The sequence below is a fragment of the Sus scrofa genome, chromosome 16, assembly GCF_054392235.1.
Source record: "Sus scrofa isolate SSC_HxYL_T2T_F1_AM1 chromosome 16, Sscrofa_HxYL_maternal_Yorkshire_Landrace_v2.0, whole genome shotgun sequence".
NCBI lineage: Eukaryota > Metazoa > Chordata > Mammalia > Artiodactyla > Suidae > Sus > Sus scrofa.
In genome coordinates, this window is record NC_139398.1 from 26,912,613 (window position 1) to 26,933,005 (window position 20,393).

A 20,393-nucleotide genomic window follows, 5' to 3' on the forward strand; every position below is an offset into this window, starting at 1 on the left:
CAGGATATAGAGAGTGATGGGCTGCTGTAAGGGATGGAGAAGAGAATCCATTGCATGTAGGTCACAAAGAAGACCTACTCTGAAAAGTGAAATATGAGCAGAGATCTGAAGGTAGTGAGGGAAGAAGACACAGATGGGATGAGCAAGAATTAAGGCTCCAGTGTGGGAAGGAATATCTTTGATGAGTCTGAGTAGCAGCAATGAGGCCAGAGTGGCTGGGTCAGAATGAATAAAAAGTAGAGTCCATTAAAAACAGAGAGTGCAGAGGGGAAATCTGAAAGCTGACCTTCTAAGCTGCAAGTATATCTTTCAACAGTTGATTAATACAGAGGCTTCATTGCATCAAAATATCTTGTACAATTGAATTTTTTGCTTGTTTTGTGAACTCCAGGAAGGCTGGGAGCACTGAGCTATAAGAACTATTTTTTTTTTTTCAAATGTGGGAGAAGAAGCTCTTAACACTAGTGATTTTCTCATTTTTGTGGCTATTACAGATTCTTATCTTTGTAACATCTTCTTGGACACAGTAGTTCAGATGAATTAATCTAAACAGGTACATACTTTGCACTAAGAAGCAACATAGATTAATGATACAGTCTTGGATCATAAGATAGGCTTTGTGCAATCTGATGGAATGCTTAGAACACTTTCTGGCCTATGGTAACAGCAAAATACATAACAATAACAGTAATAATACTATTAACATCAACAACAGTAACAAGTTAACTACAGAAGCACAGATGGGTAGATCACAAGGGTAATAGCTGACTAGCCAAGGTTAACAGAACAGTCAGAAATAGGATCAAACATTCCTATGTTATATGAGGTTAAATAGTATGGACAGCTCCTTGATTTCCTCAGCCAAAAGGTGAAACTCATATGTATATTAAGAAAATTTCTTTGTGAAAGATGATACTTTGAGTTGCTTTCACATATTTATTATGTAGCCCATTAAAATGTGATTCTGGTGAAATGTTACAGTCATTTTAGTCACTTAAATTATTAAAATTTCAGCTATAATATTCGCTAAATCCTGGCTAGCAGTTGCAGTAGTTGCTTACTCTTTTATAGATGAGAAAATGACCCAATGATGTCCTGTCTCAAACGGTCACAAATCTGTCAAGAATTCAAGGCCTAACTCATAAATACAATGCCTCACAAAGCTTGGAAAATATTTGTTTTTTATTGGTGACATATAAAATATCATTGACAGTTAGAGACTTTTATATTCCTGTAAAGCCTCAGGGGGAAAAAAAAACACTATGTTTTTTCCAAATTATGCTGTTGGTACTTTGCCTTTAAAACTGTTTGTGTAACATTTGTTGGTGCTATAACCAGGATTTCTAAAAGTTATATTTAATATGTTAAATCAAATAATTCCATCATTTTGAATATATTTTATTAGAAATAGCCAGTTTCTCTTTTTTTGCCAAAAATTTTCTTGATGCATTTTTAGATTTAATAACATATTAACTTTGCTGTTTATCTCAAATCTGTATAAATGGCAAAGTGATCATCTCCTGCATTTAGACTCTGAGTTCCTGGCATATAGTGGACTTCTAAAAGACAAAATTATCATCCTAATATTGATCATTTGTATTACCTACAAAAGTCATGAATGACTTCAGTGGACAGTATTGTCCACCCACTATACTGTAGTTGGGGATTGAAATCACTGATATAAATGATTTACTAGATGGGGACTCAAGACTCTGGTTGCCAGAGAAGGAAAAAATCTTGTCCAACCATCTGAGATAAACTTACATACTCAGAATTTCTGACTTTTATACATTTATATTATTGTGATTTCTATTTTAATTTGGAAAAAAAATAATAAAGACCAAAGGAATTGTCAGAATACATATAAAGATCAATTCTAAAATTCAGATAGTCCAGATGATTATCCTTTATTTCCTAAATTGTTCCATGTCATTGTGTGTGCTGTTATTTAGAACAGAATGTGTAGAAATGGCTTCTCTTTGCCCATTTTCTTAGTTTTAATTTTCTTCCCTGTATGTTTTTTCTCTCTTTTTACTTGAATATATCCCTTTCAGCACTACAGACCACAGACGGGAATTCATTAATTTTCTTTCTTTTTTTCTTTTATTATTTATTTATGTCTTTTTAGGGCTGCACCTACAGCATATGGAAGTTCCAAGGCTAGGGGTTGAATCAGAGCTGCAGCTGCCAGCCTACACCATGGCCACAGCAACACCAGATCTGAGCCGTGTCTGCAGTCTACACCGCGGCTCACACCAACACCGAGATCCTTAACCCACTGAGTGAGGCCAGGGATCAAACCTGTGTCCTCATGGTTACCAGTCAGGTTCATTACTGGTGAGCCATGATGGAAACTCCAATTAATTTTATTTCTAATATCTGAATTCTATTTTCCATATAAATAAATATCTCTGATAATTTTTGATTGGCAATTTGCCCTCATTCTCTGTTTGTGTTAAATTAAATTCAGTCCTGAAAATTGATAGCTGAAGCTTTCTATATTCTGATTGATTTTTTTTTTTTGCGGGGGTAGGATCCTCTAGGTACTGTGAATAAGATTCCTAAGGTTCACTTTTTTGTAATTCGTGTCATTCTTAAGCTACAACCAATGACCATGTCCTATAGTTTCCTTTATTGTCATAATAAGACTCTGTCTCCCTCTGAGGCCTCGACTTGAACCAGGCCTCCCAAGATGGTGGCCCTGTGATGCCTACCTGCATTTTTTACCTTCATTTGCATCTTGCACTTACTGTTTCAGCTGCCTTATATCATCTCAAGTTTGGATTCTTGTGAATAAATGTGAATTCCCTAGGAACTGCCTTCCCTGAACAACCAAAGTCAGAGGTTCCTTTCCCCTACTTCTATTCATTTTCTATCACATTATCCCATTTATTTTTTCATCTCAAATATACATTTCACATTATTCTATAAAATTTTCTTGTCATGCATATTTTTCTTTATTCTTTATTTCTTTATACTTAAGAAAAAAAATAGGCTGCTGCTTCTTTTTTTCTTTTTTTAGGGTCACACCTGTGGCATATTAAAGTTCCCAGGCTAGGGGTCAAATCAGAACTATAGCTGCAAGCAGTATCCTTAACCCAGTGAGCAAGGCCAGGGATCAGATCCGCATCCTCATGGATACTAGTCAGGGTCTTAACCTGCTGAGCCATAACAGGGACTCCAAAAGTAGGCTTCTTATAAACAAAGACTTGGCCTAAATTTTTGTTTCCCAACCAGTGGTTCTGGGTTCTCAAGTACATTTATTGAATGAATGAGGTAATGAGTTAATACAAAAAGTATCATTAACTCAGTATACTCCTTCTAATTGTTTCAAGAAAATTAAACAACAATATTATTAAACAGCATTTGAGCCCTATAAAACTCTATGTAATTCCTCATTATACAAGCATTTGTCAACCATATGTAATTTTGGAATAGATGTAGAATAGCTTTCTTAATACAGTTGTAATTAATTTTAAATCTATAGCAGAAAATCAAGATTGTCTTGATTTTATCATTAGTAATCAGTGCATTTAATAAACAATGAAAAAATGTAAAATTTCTAAATTTAAGAAAATTTGTGTGTAATAATACCATGCATTAGTTTTGTACTTAAAATGCTTCTGGGGAGTTCCCATCGTGGGGCAGCAGAAACAGATCCGACTAGGAACCATGAGGTTGTGGGTTCGATCCCTGGCCTCACTCAATGGGTTAAGAATCTGGCGTTGTCATGAGCTGTGGTGTAGTTTGCAGACATGGCTCGGATCTGGTGTTGCTGTGGCTGTGGTGTAGGCAAGCAGCTACAGCTCCAATTGGACCCCTAGCCTGGGAACCTCCATATGCCACGAGTGTGGCCCTAGATAGACAAAAAAAAAAAAAAAATGCTTTTGGTAGTTATTACTATAATTCTATGAGGTACCTATAACCAGCATTCATTACTGCACCAATCAACTAAATTATACTGCTGTTGGAGAAGAGCTTTTGATAGTTTGACCACTGAATTTTGGAAACTATTTTCAACAACACAGTACCATGTTTTACTGGGAAACTATTTTCAATAACATAGCACCGTATCTTACCAGAAACAATATATATTTCATTCAGGCAAATTACTCAGCCTCTATGATTTGAAATTTTATAGCCTGAGTGAAAAGCCTCACCCCTTAGCACCTCTGTGGGAAAGATTTAAATTAAAATGATACTTACCTTCTAGGGAAATGACTAACCCAAAAGAGATACACAGTTTTAGTATGAGGGAAATCTAGTTTTATCCTAGAATTGATCTTAATAACAATTGTTTTAGTAATATTCCTTTCCTCATCCCTAAGAATATTTGCTGACAGTCCTGACTTCTCCCTTGTATTGTCAAGATATCCATGAAAGCTAACTGGAGACTTCACAATCCAGATCCATATTATAAGCTAATTTTATGATGAAAAACAAAACAACCCACGCTCCAAATTTTTGATATCATTTTCTGCAAATATTCTTTTTTATTTTGGAATTGGATTAGAAACTACTAAGCATTTTACCTTGAAGCTAGTTTTCCTGGAGCCCTCTATATTAGAACAAATAATGAAATCAATAAACTATTTTGGTTGGTGAAAAATACATATAAATTAGAAACTCTATGGTGCTGATTTTAGTTATGTTGTTTTGTCTCAAATATAAGCTGTGTAAGAACAGCAGGCACTGTTTCTGTCCAAAAACAGCAGTGATTAGCATTGCTCAGAATCCTCTTTTATCAAATATGTCCTCTTGGTTTATAAAAATAAAATGCTAGATTTTAATCCACCTCTTCAGTGTGTGCTTTTTCTGTTTTCTCTGAAAGCAACTTTTCTTTCCTTTTCTCCTACAATTTTATTTTGGGTTGCTTTTCATACACATCATCATTCTTTGAGGGATTTCATCTATGCTCTTGGCTTATGCATTAATTCTGTGGTAATATTTTATACACTTATCAGTCCTGTTCTTTCATCAGAGAATAAGCCACATATATACATACAATATTTGTGATAATATCCTAACTCAGTTGATGATTTTAATAGCCTCTTCTCAGGTAACAGATTCAAGCAAAGGAGCTATACCAAAATCACCCTGCAGAGAATGAAAAGCCCCATCAACAATCATTATGCACTCCTTAACTAAACTCACTGTTTTCAATCACCTAAGGATGATGATGAGAGTGCAGACCATATGTAATCACAAGACTTAAGCATAAAATTATGTGGTACAATTTTTCTTCTGCAATGTTTGGATAATCATCCAAGTCATAATAAATAGCAATTTGAACTACCTGTTAGATTGGCATCTCTTTTTGATAGAGTCCACATTTTGATATAAAATTTAACTGAATATCTCAGGTGCCCTTATTTTAGTAACCTCTGGCCACTTGCTGCAGAAGTGCTCCCTGTAAAACTCTGAAACATATGTGTTTCCAAAATATAGTGTCTAATACATACTTTATTCAGTAAATAAGTCTGCCTAATGACAGGCAACCTGAATCTTCATGCCAATTAACTCCATATCAGCACCAGCCATACATATCAGAACACTGTTTTATAGACCTATCTGTCATAGACTCCACTTTCAGAAAGCTTTACCTCTATACCTATTTCTCCTGCAAGTTTTTCTCCAAGATTATCTAGCTGTACGTGAATGAGAATTACTCATTATAAAAATAATTTATAAGTTTAAACTCAACTGAAGTAACTTCTAAATAACATTGGTAGAAATAATTTCATAGTAATAAAAAACACACTTCAGGTAGGTAAGCTTTGAAAAATGCTTCCTCTGAAACAATGTTTAGTCTGTTTAATTTTAGTCATTTTAAAAGTTGATATTTTTATCTCACTGTGGTTGATTTAATTTAAATTTCTTTATGGCTAATATGGCTAAACATATTTTTATTGTTTATTTGCCATTTCTATATCTTCATTGATGAGCTGTTTGAATTATTTACCCAGTTTTTATTTTTTAATTTTTTATTTTTTATTTTTTTTTGGTCTTTTTAGGACCACACCTGCAGCATATGGAGGTTCCTAGGCTAGGGGTTGAATTGTAGCTGTAGCTATAGCTGCTGGCCTGTACCACAGCCACAGCAACGTGTGATCCACACCGTGTCTGCTACCTACACCACGGCTCATGTCAATGCCAGATCCTTAACCCACTGAGCAAGGCCAGGGGTCAAACCTACATCCTCTTGGATGCTAGTCAGATTCATTTCAGCTGAGCCACGACAGGAACTCCATTTACCCAGTTTTTAAGATGGTTGTTTTCTTATTGAGTTTCAAAAGTTCTTTATACATTCTGGATACAAGCTTTAAGCAGATATGTAAGTTGCTAATATTTTTTCCAAATTTATGATTGCATTTTTGTTTTTTAGCAGTCTATTTAAAAAAGCAGATATTACTTTGATGGAATCAGTTTTATCAATTTATTCTTGATATTTTGAACTTTACTGGTATAATATCTAAGAAATCTTCTTTATGAGGTGACAATTATGGATTAAGGCTATTTTTCATCATATAAATGTCCACTTGTTCTAGAACTACATAAAAAATGAGTATTTTTTTCTTTAAAGAACTGAATTTGAAACATTGAAAAATTAATAGATCTTATATTTGCTGGTCTATTTCTGGAATTCTGTTTTTTTCACTGATTTACTTGTTTATTTCACTGCTAATACTACACTCCATTGATAAGTGTAACTTAATATGGTAAGCGTAACTTAATAAGAAGCGTGGCATCAAACCATATATATTCTTTAAATGTGTTATTCTTTTAGCAGTAGTTTTGGCTAGTCTCTGTGTTTTTTTGTCTTGTTTGGCATTTTCATATGGATTTTGGAGTTTCTTAATTTCTGACAAATATATTTTAAAAATAAGCTTGCTTTCTAGGATTATGATGAGGATAGCATTGAACCTAAAGATTGTTTTGTGAAAAACTGACATCTTAACTATATCAAGTCTTTTTATGTAAGGGCATAATACATAAATTTATTTTTTAGATTTTCATTAATTTTACTCAGCAATGTTTAATTTTTTTCTAGAGATCTCACATTAATTAAACCAGACATATTTAAATGTATCATAATTTTATTAGAAAAAACAATAATATAATCTTTTCAATTTCTAAATGTTCTTTACACTATGCGGAAATGAATCATTTTTATATTGATCTTGTGTTTTACAAATGTGGTAAACTAACTCATCAGCTCTATTAGAATTTTTGTAGGTTTGACACAAGTTTTACATAGGTGATCAAACACTCTATGAATAAAATAACAGTATTTTTGCCTTTCCACTCTGTATGCATTTTGGGGGTTTTGTGTGTGTGTGTGTGTGTGTGTGTGTGCGCGCGCACGTGTGTGTGTTTAGCTTTATATACAGAAGTATAAAAAGAAGAAGAAATTTCCTTAGTTCTCTATGAACCTATTTCTTGCAGCTCAGTTTGTAATGTTAACTAGCCCAGTATTCTTTGCAGTTATAGGAGTCAATCTCTAATTTTTATTGTTTTTTTTTTAATTTTTGATTTCCTAAAAGGTCTTAGGAAATACGTCAATTATAAGGCAGATAATACTTGTTCTCTCTTCTTTCAAAAGATACTATATTTACAATATAAGCTGACAGACTGACCTGGAAATGCTAAGTATAATGTGAATTTTCTGCACTTCCCTGTGACTCTGTCTGCTCTTGCAACACACTAAAATTTGTGTATTACATCCTGGGCTTTAGTGGATTTTTCTATAATTTGGGATTAAAACTTGACTCCTGACAAAATAAGAGAGAAGGAGAAAGTAGATATTTTAGACACAAGAATGATGAGGCAGATAAAGGGTTGGTGTCCTAATGCATTCTAGGATAAGTCTGAAATCTTACAGATTAAGTAGATCATGCAAGGTTTTGCAGGCATAATGAAGAGGTTAGATTGCATTCTTGTACAGACAAAAGGTTTGGAAAATTTTGATTAAAGAAATTATATAATCAGATTAATCCTAAAAAAATAGCTTGAGGTATTGTTGGAAAATGGGTCATAGGGGAGCAAGAATGAGAGCAAGGAGACTGGTGATAAGTTATTTTATTTCAAGAATGCAGGCAGATTGGGATGGTGAATGGACTATAGCTATGATAATAAAATTAAAGAGAATTAGATTGATAGAGGATATATTTTAACCATGGAGCCAAAGGCATTTACTGATGGATTGAATGTGGACTGTGAAGGAGAGTAGGATATTATAGATAACCTCTGATTATTTTATGAAGCAGTTGGATATCTGGTGAAGACATTTACTGAAGTGGAGGAGGACTGGGCATGAGCTGTATCATGTTCTAGAAAAAAAGACAAAGGTTTATGTTTGTTAGGCTTCTAATGTCATTAGAAATACAAGTGGGAGATTATTCATGCAAATGTATATAAGAAATTGAAGCTCAGGGAAGAGTATAAGTCTGGGAATTTCAGGCAAATAATAAGATAATATCAATGGGAAAAATATTTAAAGAAGAGAGAGGGGATTAGGCCTGGCTTTCACCATTGGCAGTAAGCCTGTGTAACAGGATAAGAAGTTTCCAATGATTTAGAAACAAAACTAAAGGACACATGTCAGAACATCCAAGGGAAGAAAATGGCACCTTCACGAAATGCCATTCGATAATGCTAATAGATAATGCACAATGAAGGCAGAGGTATTCATTTGGGGGCAACAATGAATGAATGGATGACTTTTATAAGAGTGAGTTCCATATAGTGATGCCAAAAATAAGTCATTTTGGAATATTATCTGAAGAATAATCTCTTCCTCACTGTTTTTTTTTGGGGGGATGAGCCTTTAGTTATAGTTATTTCTATTAAGATATCACTTTATTATTTTAAGCTGATAATTTAGATTAGTGCTTGCCAGAGGTTACGGATGGAGGTGTCAGTGAAATGATGAAGGTGGTCAAAAGGTACAAAACTTCCAGTCTGAAAGAAGTCCTGGGGAAGTAATGTATAGCGTGGTGACTACAGCTGATGAAACTGTATTACATATTTGAAAGTTGCTGAGAGAGTAGATCTTAAAGCTCTTATCACAAGAAAAAATTTGTAACTGTGTATGATGATGGATGTTGACTATACTTACTGTGGTGATAATTTTGCAGTATATACACATATTGAATCATTATGTACCTCTGACACTAATATAATGGCATTTGTCAATTATATTTCAGTAAAGAAGCAACCTCTTGTGTTTTCAAATATTAGTCACTCAATTCTTAGTATCTATTTTAGTAAGTTATTATAATCTAAAGAATTATAATTATTAGAACTTGAAGAGCCAAATTTAATGTGTCAAAATTGGCAAACACATGTCATGTGTCTTCTTGAATCAGTGATTATCCAAAGTGGGATATAATGCCCATATTGGCCCATGATTCCTAAATCATCCAACTAAGAGAAGAGCCTAATTATAATGATTAGCTAAGATTAACTGTGGACCATCCTAAAGCAGTCAAATTCCCCAAGCTGTATTACTGTAGAACAATATGGAAGAGATAATATGTATATGAGGAACTTATTCAAAATGTCTACTACACAAAGCTATGACAGATTCAAAATAGAGATCCAAAGAAGAGATAATAAATAAATGAATGTGCCATATGGTGTAATTTCAAATGGTAGACTAAAACAAGCTAAATGAAAATACAGGTTTTTTGGAGAAGATACAGTCAATAGCTGTGAGCAATTAGCATTGTGTAACTGAGGGGCAAAAGAAAACCAGTTTAACTCAGGAAAAATCAAAGTAGAAAGACAAGGTGGGGAGACAACAATAATCATATTATGCTCTGTTGTGTTCTTTAACAAATTGGAAGAACAGATGCTCCTAGCCCATGTAAAATAAAAAAATATTAAATATTTCAGGTTTAATTATGAAAGTAATAAACTTTTGATATTACTATAAATATTTTTGACATGTTTTTCCATATACTTGGGATTTGAATGTACCATTCAAGATGGAGAGAATACATTATCTTAATGCCATTTGTCATCCTGTACTCAGATGCCTTCAACCTCCTCCCACAAACATACTTTACTCTGCTATTTACAGCAGCAAATACGGCAGTCAATAAGATCAGGATTAATTATGGGAATTAAAATTGGGGAGTAATATAAGAGATTTTGCAGCTGCCACTGTGTAGTCTTTTGTATAATTATGACTTTAATTTTGTTCTATGTTTCAGAACAAGGACTTTACTTTTTGCCCCTAAATTATAAGAACTAAAAACAAGTCCAGTTTTGACAAGTCATGTTATTATATTCTTAAAGGACTCTTTCTAAAATCATTCTTTAGCATTAGGGGGGATTGAGTACACTAGTCCTCTGGGAGGTCTTTTTATGATTCTTTTGTGTCTCAAAGAAATTATGAATAGCGTTTTCCTCATTTCTTTCATTTTAAAATACGTTTCATAAGGCTGGATAAGCATAATTTTTTTCCAGCTGTTTCTATGGCTGCTTATTTTTTTGAGCACAGTCTTTACAGCACTGATTTCTAATTCACAGAACATTCAGTGCACATTGTTCTTACTCAGTATGCATATTACTTAGGAGTCTAAATTGGTTTTAGAAAGTTTAGGTACTTAAAACTATGATGATGTATATAGGCTTATAGTAATCATTAAGATAAAGGAAAATGCAATTTTGTAAATGCTTTCTTTTAATTGTTTGGATTAGTCTCCCTTTTGAAAATGTTACGGATAAGGATATTTGGTTTACCTATTTTCTTGAAACAGTACACATCAAATACTTTTAAATTGTACAGAACAGATTTGTACTGTGGTAGCAATAAGAAGAAAGTTTTAAAACTACAATGTTATTGTGTGAAAATTAAGCATTCTTGAAAAAAAAATGTTACCATAATACTAGTGATGATGATGATGTTTGTGATACTATGGACACAAGCTTCCAATTCCACTAACTCAGTTCAAAATTTATTTCTATAATCATTAAAAAGTGAAAAATTTAGGCTATTTTTTGTTTATTTTTCTCAAGAAAGTATTATATGCAATATACAAGGGGACCTTTATGAAATCAATAATTTAACTGAAGGCTTACCATTCTCCTCCCAATATATCATTCTTTTCTGATGTTCCCATATCCTAATATAGTCTCCAAATTTTCTCTCAACACTTTTTATTAAAAATGAATTATATTTGAGGATATGATAATCATAATTTTTCATGATGATGGAAAGAGATGACCCATACACAGAATTGGTAGACCCTTACATATAATGTGGTAAACATTATATAAAGCTTTGCTATTATCTTGTATTTTTTATTTTATCTTATATTTCTCATAGTAATTCTCTGTTCAGGTCTACTGTCTATATTCTAATGACAGGATGAGAATCTAGCTAATTTTAATAAGGAGATCATGTGGGATCTAATAATTGGTTTAACAATCTATCTCTAGATTATCAAATACTTGGAGACATAGACTAGGAAGATTCTCACAGTTATCCTTATATGGTCTTTGTTGTTGAAAGAGAGGTCTACACAGACCTCATAACCTCAGTTAATTTCTGTGTGCCTCCCTACTTTTCTTGAATTTTTTTTTAAAGTGAGAAATATCTAGCAGAGGAGGAGAGCTAGGATACATAATATTTAAGAGAAAGAAAAAAATGGTAGTGATGGACTCTAAAATATTTGGTAGATATTTGAATAGAAATAGGACTATCTTTGTTCTAAAAATTGGAAAATAAAATAGTTCTGCATACATTGCATCTGCAAAATGAGTAAATTTCAATCAGATTACTTCTATTTTCTATGCATGCAGCAGTGATGAAAGGGAACTTAAAGGGTTGTGGATTATAGGAAAGTGTATTCATCATTGAAAAATTAATGCAATTATTAAGATTGGCTTATTGCCAATATAATATATATGACTCACCACGTTCACATTCCCTGTTGTGTGACTTCCTCTATCAGCACCAAACTGCTCTGGTTCAGAAATGGAAAGAACAGAAAGTTGAATTCATTTAGGATTTGAGACTTGTTCAAGTTGTGAAACAAAATGACAGCGTAGTTAGAGAATTTGGAATTAATGGAAAGCTATTTTAGAAGAGATGGACCAAGAAAGCTGAGGTTAATAATGGAAGACATGAAATGAATGGATATAGTGACAGCAGAAACTTCTGAATAAGCGTGAAGCAAAAGTGAAAAAGTTTAGTGAAAGAAGATGGAAGAAAAAGAGATTGTAAGTAGAGAGTGGGATTATATGCTGAGCAGTTTTGAAGACGGAAGCAACTGATAAAAATCCAAGTTATGGTGCTTGCTGTGTTGTATTATGGGAAACAATGAGAAAAATGTTATACATGGAAAATTTGAATCACTATAAGACTGGAAGTTTAAGTGTTTATCCCATGGATGCTGGGGTTACAAGGAGGCTAATAAAACAGAGAGAAGAGACAAACACAAGTGGCAATGCTTCTCTTTTTTTTCTCTTTCCTTCTTTTTTCTTCTTACTTTTAATTCTTTATTGTTATTGTCAATTGCGGGGAGCTGAGAAGATACAAGAAGCCAAGGAAGGGAGCTTGCCTGAACGGTGCAATTCCGAGGGCAGGCTCCTAATCAGAAAAAGAGGCCTGCCTGAACGGTGCAGTTTCGAGGACAAGCTCCTAATCAGGAAAAGGGGCCTGCCTGCACGGCACAATTCCGAGGACAGGCCCCAGAAGACAATAAGGCTCACCTGCTGACATGGGTGGAAAACGAAATTTCCCAGGAAATAATTTCCATTTTGTGTTGCTGAGTGGGGATGGTTCCATGGATAACTTAGTCTTTTCTGTTATTCACTTGCTATTCAGTTTTCCTCAGCCTTTCCTGATTATTTACTTATTATTCTTATTTCCCATTCTTATTTTCCTGTGGTGATTTGTGATTTAACAAAATTACAACAATAATATAATAAGAATTTCATCCTAAAGGACTTTCCCCTATTTTAATCCAACTTAGTTAAAACATAGTGTTTATCTATTAACTAGTTATATAGCAAACTTTAGAGTTAGGATCCTAATGAGGTTCACAAAAGTTAGACATATATTATCTAAAAAACCTAGCTGTGAGTTTTGTCCTTGATTTTAAAAGCTTTTAAGTGAGAGCTAGTTTAGTTAAGTTGGTTTATATTTACTTACACTATCTCCCTGCCATAACGCTTTGAAGATAAGCACCAGTCTACAAACAAGGTTTGTGAATGCCAAATTCTTGTGTCTATGGCCTCTCCAAAGTACTCACTAAGTTTCGTTAAGATAGAGATCTTAAAACATGATGTATAGCTGCTATACCATGTAATAGTTAACCAATGTACTTTTAACACTGTGATGTAATCTGTAGTGAAAAACTGTCTATATAATCAACCACTGTTGCCAATAAAGTTTGAGCAGTCCAACACCCTGCAAGAAGGGACAAAGGGGCTGTCTCTGTATTGTACATTTCCGCTGACGCTGTCCATGTCCGATAGGGAAAAAGTGTACACTCCCTGGCCGCAGGAGCTGGCCTCTTGCAGTCCATTGTTGTTATTCAATAAATGAAAGAAGTATATTGGTGGAAAAATAAATTAAAAGAGAGTGACAACATTGTTGCCCTTCATGCTAATTGAAGAAACCTTAACATATCAGAGTTTCTTAGGAACAATAGAAGCTAAAAGTCCATTTGAATATTTGGGATTTGGAGTTTTCTTGTGGCTCAGGGGGTTAAGGATCTGGCATTGTCACTGCTGAGGCTTATGTTGCTGCTGTTGAGTGGGTTTGACCCCTGACCTGGAAACTTACATATGCTGCAGGTGAAGAAAAAAAAAAAGTGAATCAGATAGTATATCAATTCTACCTCCTGTTCTAAAAGTAATAAGAGTATGAAGAAATGAACAATTAACATAGTGAAGCCCTCAGTGGAACTGGTACCTTCAACACTGAGGATTACTTTGCAGGTAAAGAAGTGAAGGTATAGAGTATGCTTGAGCAACAGGAAGCCCTGAGAAGGGTGCTCATCTACATCAAGGTTTTTCAGGTTACAAGACATAATGAGAACAGTGGGGAGCAATGCCAACACTTTGGGTTTTAGACTGATGAAAACAGGATGATTATGCAAGAACCCCCTTGTCCTAAGGGCCATGGAAAGATGGCTCTGAAGATATGGAAAGTCTCCAAAGTCATGGCAGATTCATGGATAGGATCCACAGGTACAACACAATATAGGAGCTGGGTGATCCATATCTATTTTTTTTAATTTGGAAAATTTAGTTAGATTCTTTTTTATTATTATTTTACCACTGTACAGCAAGGGGATCAAGTTATATACATTACATTTTTTTCCCCACCCTTTGTTCTGCTGCAACATGAGTATCTAGACATAGTTCTCAAACATATCTATTTTATCCCTAGTAACCAGGATAACCTCAAAGTAGCAAAAAGAACATAGGGTTTGGCCTTCTGTTAATCTTGATTACAGTCTCAATTCTTGCACATACCATGTGTGTGGGCTTAAAGTTTACTAGGAAGTTAGAAACAGAATAAATAGGAGTTACCATTGTGGCTCAGTGGGTTAAGAATTCACATGATCTCTATGAAGACGCAGTTGGATCTCTGGCCTCACTCACTTGGTTGGGGATCCGGCATTGCTGCAAGTTGCAGCAGAGATCACAGATATGGCTCGGATGTGATGTTGCTGTGGCTGTGACATAGGCCGGCAGCTTCAGCTCCGATTTGACCCCCTAGCCTGGGAACTTCCATATGCCACAGGTGCCATAAAATGGAAAAAAAAAATGAAAATACGAAACAGTAAATAGTGCTTAGATCTTGGGGATGTTGTCATCCTGCTCTTTTTCCCTCTGTATTGAGAAAACTATCACCTTTTTGTTCTAGAAGCCAGATGCCTATTGTTATATCAGCTCTGCAACTTGGACTCATAGGCATTGGTGAACCAGTGGAAATGCTATCTTGTAACTTATCTAACTTCCAAAATTTGGTACCTATTTCCTTTTTTCAATTACAGTAACCTTGTTCAGCTTTGTCTCCAGAACTTCTAAAATGATCTCTCTGTCCTTCATCCAGAGCCAGAGTAACCTCTCTTTTTAATCATTTCTTCAATTTGCCTTGAACCTACACAGATTAGCATTTTTGCATCTGTAGAGTTGCAAAAAGCTACTTTTGAAACATGTTGGAGGCTATTGAAATCATAATGGTGATTTTGTCTTATCTGAGAAGCATCTTTAAGAAACCAGATTTGCATGAATCTTCCAAACTCTGAAAGCAGTTTTTTGGTAATTCCCTTTAATCTTGTGGTCTCTAAACTTTAATGCTGACTGAACTCCTGTGGTGGTTCTTCATAATACAGATATCATGATCAAATTCCAGAGATTCAGATGAAGGAAATTGAGGTTTGGGGTCTAGAATCATCTACTTTTACATCACAGGTGATTATGATACAATTTATTTGATTGAACGTACTTGGAAAAACAGGGTCCTCAACCTACTGTGGTTCTTAAGGCCATATTTCCCTTAGTTTTTGGAGACACAAATTTAACAGATTCAACAAATTCTCATAAATTTAAAAAAATGGTAACTATATGAAGTGAAGCTATGTAATTAGCTTAAATGTAATAATTATTTCACTATGTATATGTATAGCAAAGCATCATGTTGTATACCTGAATTTTATATATAATTTATTCATAATTTTTCTTTAAAAATAAGATTTAAAGGACTATATCACTGAGCCCACATTCTGAAAAAACTTTGTATTTGCTAACTTCTAAAAAAACTGCTTCTAGTTTTCAAAATCTCATAAGCATGTATGGGTCACTGATCACGGGAGGCAGAATTCATAAGAATATTGTGTTAACTTACAACAAACGACACATTCTCAAGAAAAATCACCAAGAGCTATAACGTGAAGAACAATATTTTAGTCCCCAAAGTTAAAAAAAGACAGCCAAAAAAAAACCCCACAACAAACTGATAGAGTGCTAAATGTGTTAGGATAAGAACAGTTTCACAGCACCCATTCAGTTATGCAGAAATTGTTCATTTTAGTCTAAAGTCTCTAAAATTATCAGCTGAAAACTTATGCATCAGGAAACTGAAATTTATACAAAGATAGTCATCTTGTGTACAAAGGTACCTGAATATGAACTCTTACATTAGAGAGTGCATAACTAGGACCACAGAGAATAATTGGTTCTGGTGCTTACAGAGAAATGAGGATGTCGAAACATGTGCTTGCCAGTAAGGTTGAAGATGCCATGTTATTACTATCCTGGTGGTATTGGAATGGCTGAACCTAAAGGAGTGTTCCTGTTTTCTTTTAAGAGGCTCACTTGAGAGGCAGACTGCTGGAGCTCAAAATCTAGGTCCACCTTTCTCTGTTACAGAGCTTTGATCAAGGCACTTGACCATGTCTCCTTTGACACTTCCCACCTTCTGTCTTCACCCATTTTCTATAATCACTAATGAGACATAAAAATGGAGACAAAAGCAAGGCTAATTCTTCACTTAGAGACTTCAGAAAAAAAGTGGATATTGTATTTTATTTTATTATTATTATTTCTTTTACCACACCCATGGCATATGGAAGTTCCTGGGTCAGGGAATCCAATCCAAACCATAGCTGCAACCTCACCTGCAGTGATGGCAATGTTAGATCCTTAACCTGCTGCATCACAAGGGGAACTCCTGGATGTTGTATTTCAGGTTGTGAAAGAATTTTTCTCCTCTGAGATGGTGGTACTAAGGATAAGGATAAAGATTTGATATTGAATAAATTCATGCAGTGACCTCCTGGTAAATATGCATCATTGTTTTTGTTGTTTGCTGTTTGCTTTTTCCTTTATGCTTGGTATAAAAGACAGTCAAATTAAGTCTGCATGAAAATGGCGTAATTCCCATGACTTAATCTTCAAGGGTGCAGTTGCCTTACAGAGTCATTTGGTTTTCCTACAGTTGTGCTATGCTAATAAAAATGGGAATTTAAGAGAAGTAATTCTTGTTCTATATTCATTCATTTTTAACTTCTGCAGTAGAAATAAGACTTCATTACAAAGTTTCACCTAGTGGCCAGGAACAGAGTTTAGTGACCCAGGATGGAGCTAACAATGGTGAAGAGCAAAGAAAATAGAGTGGTAACTGCCAAATTATTTAAGGAGGACTGGGAACAAAAGCTCCTCTTTGTGAAGTGTACCAGAGCAGTTGTTTTCATGCAATATTGAGCATTAGACTAGTTAAAACTGATGTGCTTGTTAACACTGAAATTACTGGACCTTATATCAACCAAAGGGGCATTTTAACAGAGATTCCCAGGAATTGGAACTTTAACCAGCAATCAAGTTGTTAGGCATCAATACAATTGAGAGCTGGGGAATTATATGCTTTCTTAGTTTTTCTATGGAAAATTCAAAATGTTGTCCTTTTGAGCAAAAGAAAAATACATATGTTTAAAAAAGAAAATAAACATATGTTAATAATGTAATATTTACCAATAGTGGTGCTATTTTTGTCTTAGAAAACTTTACATTTTCATCATTAGAACTATTCTTTCTGTCCTCAAAATATAAGGAATATGCTTACCTTAATGCAGATTTACTACATTGCTGAGGGATACATCTAACTTAAAATGTTTACTCAATTCAATTATATGCGTTATAGAAGTAAGACAGTTAACATAAAAATTAAGTGACACTATTACTGTTATCAAAATGAAAAGAGTAGACACAATTACTCTTTCCTGAATAGAGTATTTCTCAATAAATTGATGGCAAAGGTTAGCTCAGCAGGATTTGTTTAATAGAAAAGCTTGCCTGCTTATCCCACAATCTGCCCCTGCCCCATCCCCAACTTTAAGTTGCCCCAATAGCTGCATAAATTTTATGTATTGTCCCAATTGAGAACTCTTGCTTTAATATATAGAAATGACACTTTACAGATTTGTTCTGTAAACATGTCATCCAGTGAGTAAGCAGCATACCGCCATGGAAAGAGTCTGAGATAAAATCCCCAACTTCTACTTATAAGTGGTTTTGAATAATATGTTTAGCTCTAAGCCTTGATTTATCTTATAACCAAAATGGTGATAATGTGATTTACCTTAAAAGAAATAATATAGATCAACATTTGTTAAAAAATATACACCCATGTTTGATGTTATGTGTATGTATGTGTTTTCCTACATATGTATGAAAATATATATGTGTATATACATATAAAATCATACATATATGCATACAAATAATTAGTAATAAAATTTTGGGCAAAACCATTACATTATAAATAGCAATCAATCAACAGGTGTTAGCACCTTCTTACTCTTTCATAGAGACCAAAAAAATTGGGGGCCGACATGATAAGGCATGTAGCAGTAAAATTCCTTAGACATGTTGACGTGTTTTGGGGACAAAGGTGGTAATGCAAATCTATCAACCAATCAGGATTCCTCCAAACTACCAATATCATGAAAGACACAATGATAGGGAAGGTATACAAGATCAAGGAGACTCAAGTCACATGATAACTGAATGCAGTACTTGACCTTTTATGGGGTCCTGGATTGAGAAGACCAATAAACAAGTGAAAAATAAAACAACTATAAAATACACATTGGGACAAATTTGGAAAGTGACTGTATATTAGATAATAATATTTTCAGTATTAAATCTCTTGTGTAATAATTTTATTATAATCATATGACATATTCTTCAGTAAAACATGCTAAAGTTTATAAAGTGTCAGGATGTCTGCAAATTTCATGTGGTTAATATATGTGAAAGAGAGAACAAGAAGGAAAGTGAGAAACTGAGAAATTAAATCAATAGAAAGATGCTAAAAATATGAACATAAATGAAGGATATATAAACTTTTCAAATAAAAAAATTAATATGGAAAATAATTTAAAAATTAAAAATTATTAGACAAATACGGGGAGTAATTTAGGAAATAGTATATTTTAGATTATATAATTTAATTTTCTTGATGTTTGATCATTTTTATTAAATGATTTTTTTTTTTGCTCTTCTAAGTCAGATGTAATATTTTCTCCAATTTTAAAATTCTATTAAGATTCTTCAATTAAACATTGTCAACTTGAAGTATTAGATATGGCCTTATATTACTACTCAGAGAAACATAGCAGAATGCTAGACTAGGAAAGCAGTTTAGTCAAGAATAGAATTAGATTTAAATATTAAAAAAATTCTCTTAAAGATAACTATGCAAATTGAAGGAATTGCAAACATAAAAGCTGATTTTTAGTACTTTAATTTGACTTTCTAAACTAAAACCTACATAAGGAATAGTAAAAAATAAATGTCTGCAATTTTCAATTACTATTTTTAAAATTTAGTTACAAAAAGGGTGACATCATTTTAAGTTATGAAAATACAGAATGTGTCACTGATTGCCAGTTGTTGTTCAGATCCAGTGTTAGTCAGATTTATCTGAAGAGAGAGAGATTATGGTTTTATCAAAGTTGGATGCCTTTCCAAGCACTTTTTTTCACTAATTATTTTTGGAATTTTAGGGAGTCAGGAGAAGTTGAATTGACTTATAAAGGGATTAAGAATGAGATGGAAACATCTGCTCCTGTCAACATTGTTATTTTTCATAAGCATCAATTTTATAGAGCATTTTTGGTTTTTATTTCAAAAGAATTTGTGCTCCAGAAAATTAAAATATTCTCATTAATAATTTACAGATACACTGTCACTGTGACAGTAACTAATTATATTATGATGTGGAAGTCTAAGATGGTGGTAAAAAAGCAACTGTTCCCAAAAAGAATTGACCAAAAAAAAAAAAAAAATGGTATAATCATACCAGGTAATTGGTTCCCTTTTAAAATGAAAGCTGCATCCGAGTACAAAATCTCCTTACTTTTCTTGAAACAAAGTTTACAGAGTGTTTCTGAGGCACTCAATTGATAATTAGCTTCACTTTTTTACATGTACTATTTCAGAAATAATGAGTTGCCATGTTCTGATGATCCAAACTGGCATTTTTTAAAAATCACCAATAGGATGATTTAGAGAATGTGATGTGAGCCAGGCAGCTAAGGTTCAAATTCCATCTCACTTAAAATCATGACCTTGGGCAAGTTATTTCAGCTTTACTGTCTCTAATTTTACTCATGCATAAAAAATAAAATAATTATAATCCATATTCTATAAAACTGTTGTGAGCATTTAATTAATTAATATATGTAAAGCATAAAGAAAGCTACAAAAGTGTTTATTTATGAAATATTCCCATTTCCATTTCCCTAAAGTCCTCCACTCAAATCTAGGCACTTGAGATCTCTTTTTCTGTCTCTCTCTCTCTCTTTCTCTCTTCTTTCTCTCCTACCTTCTTTCTTTCTCTCCTGTGTATGTCAATATTTCTA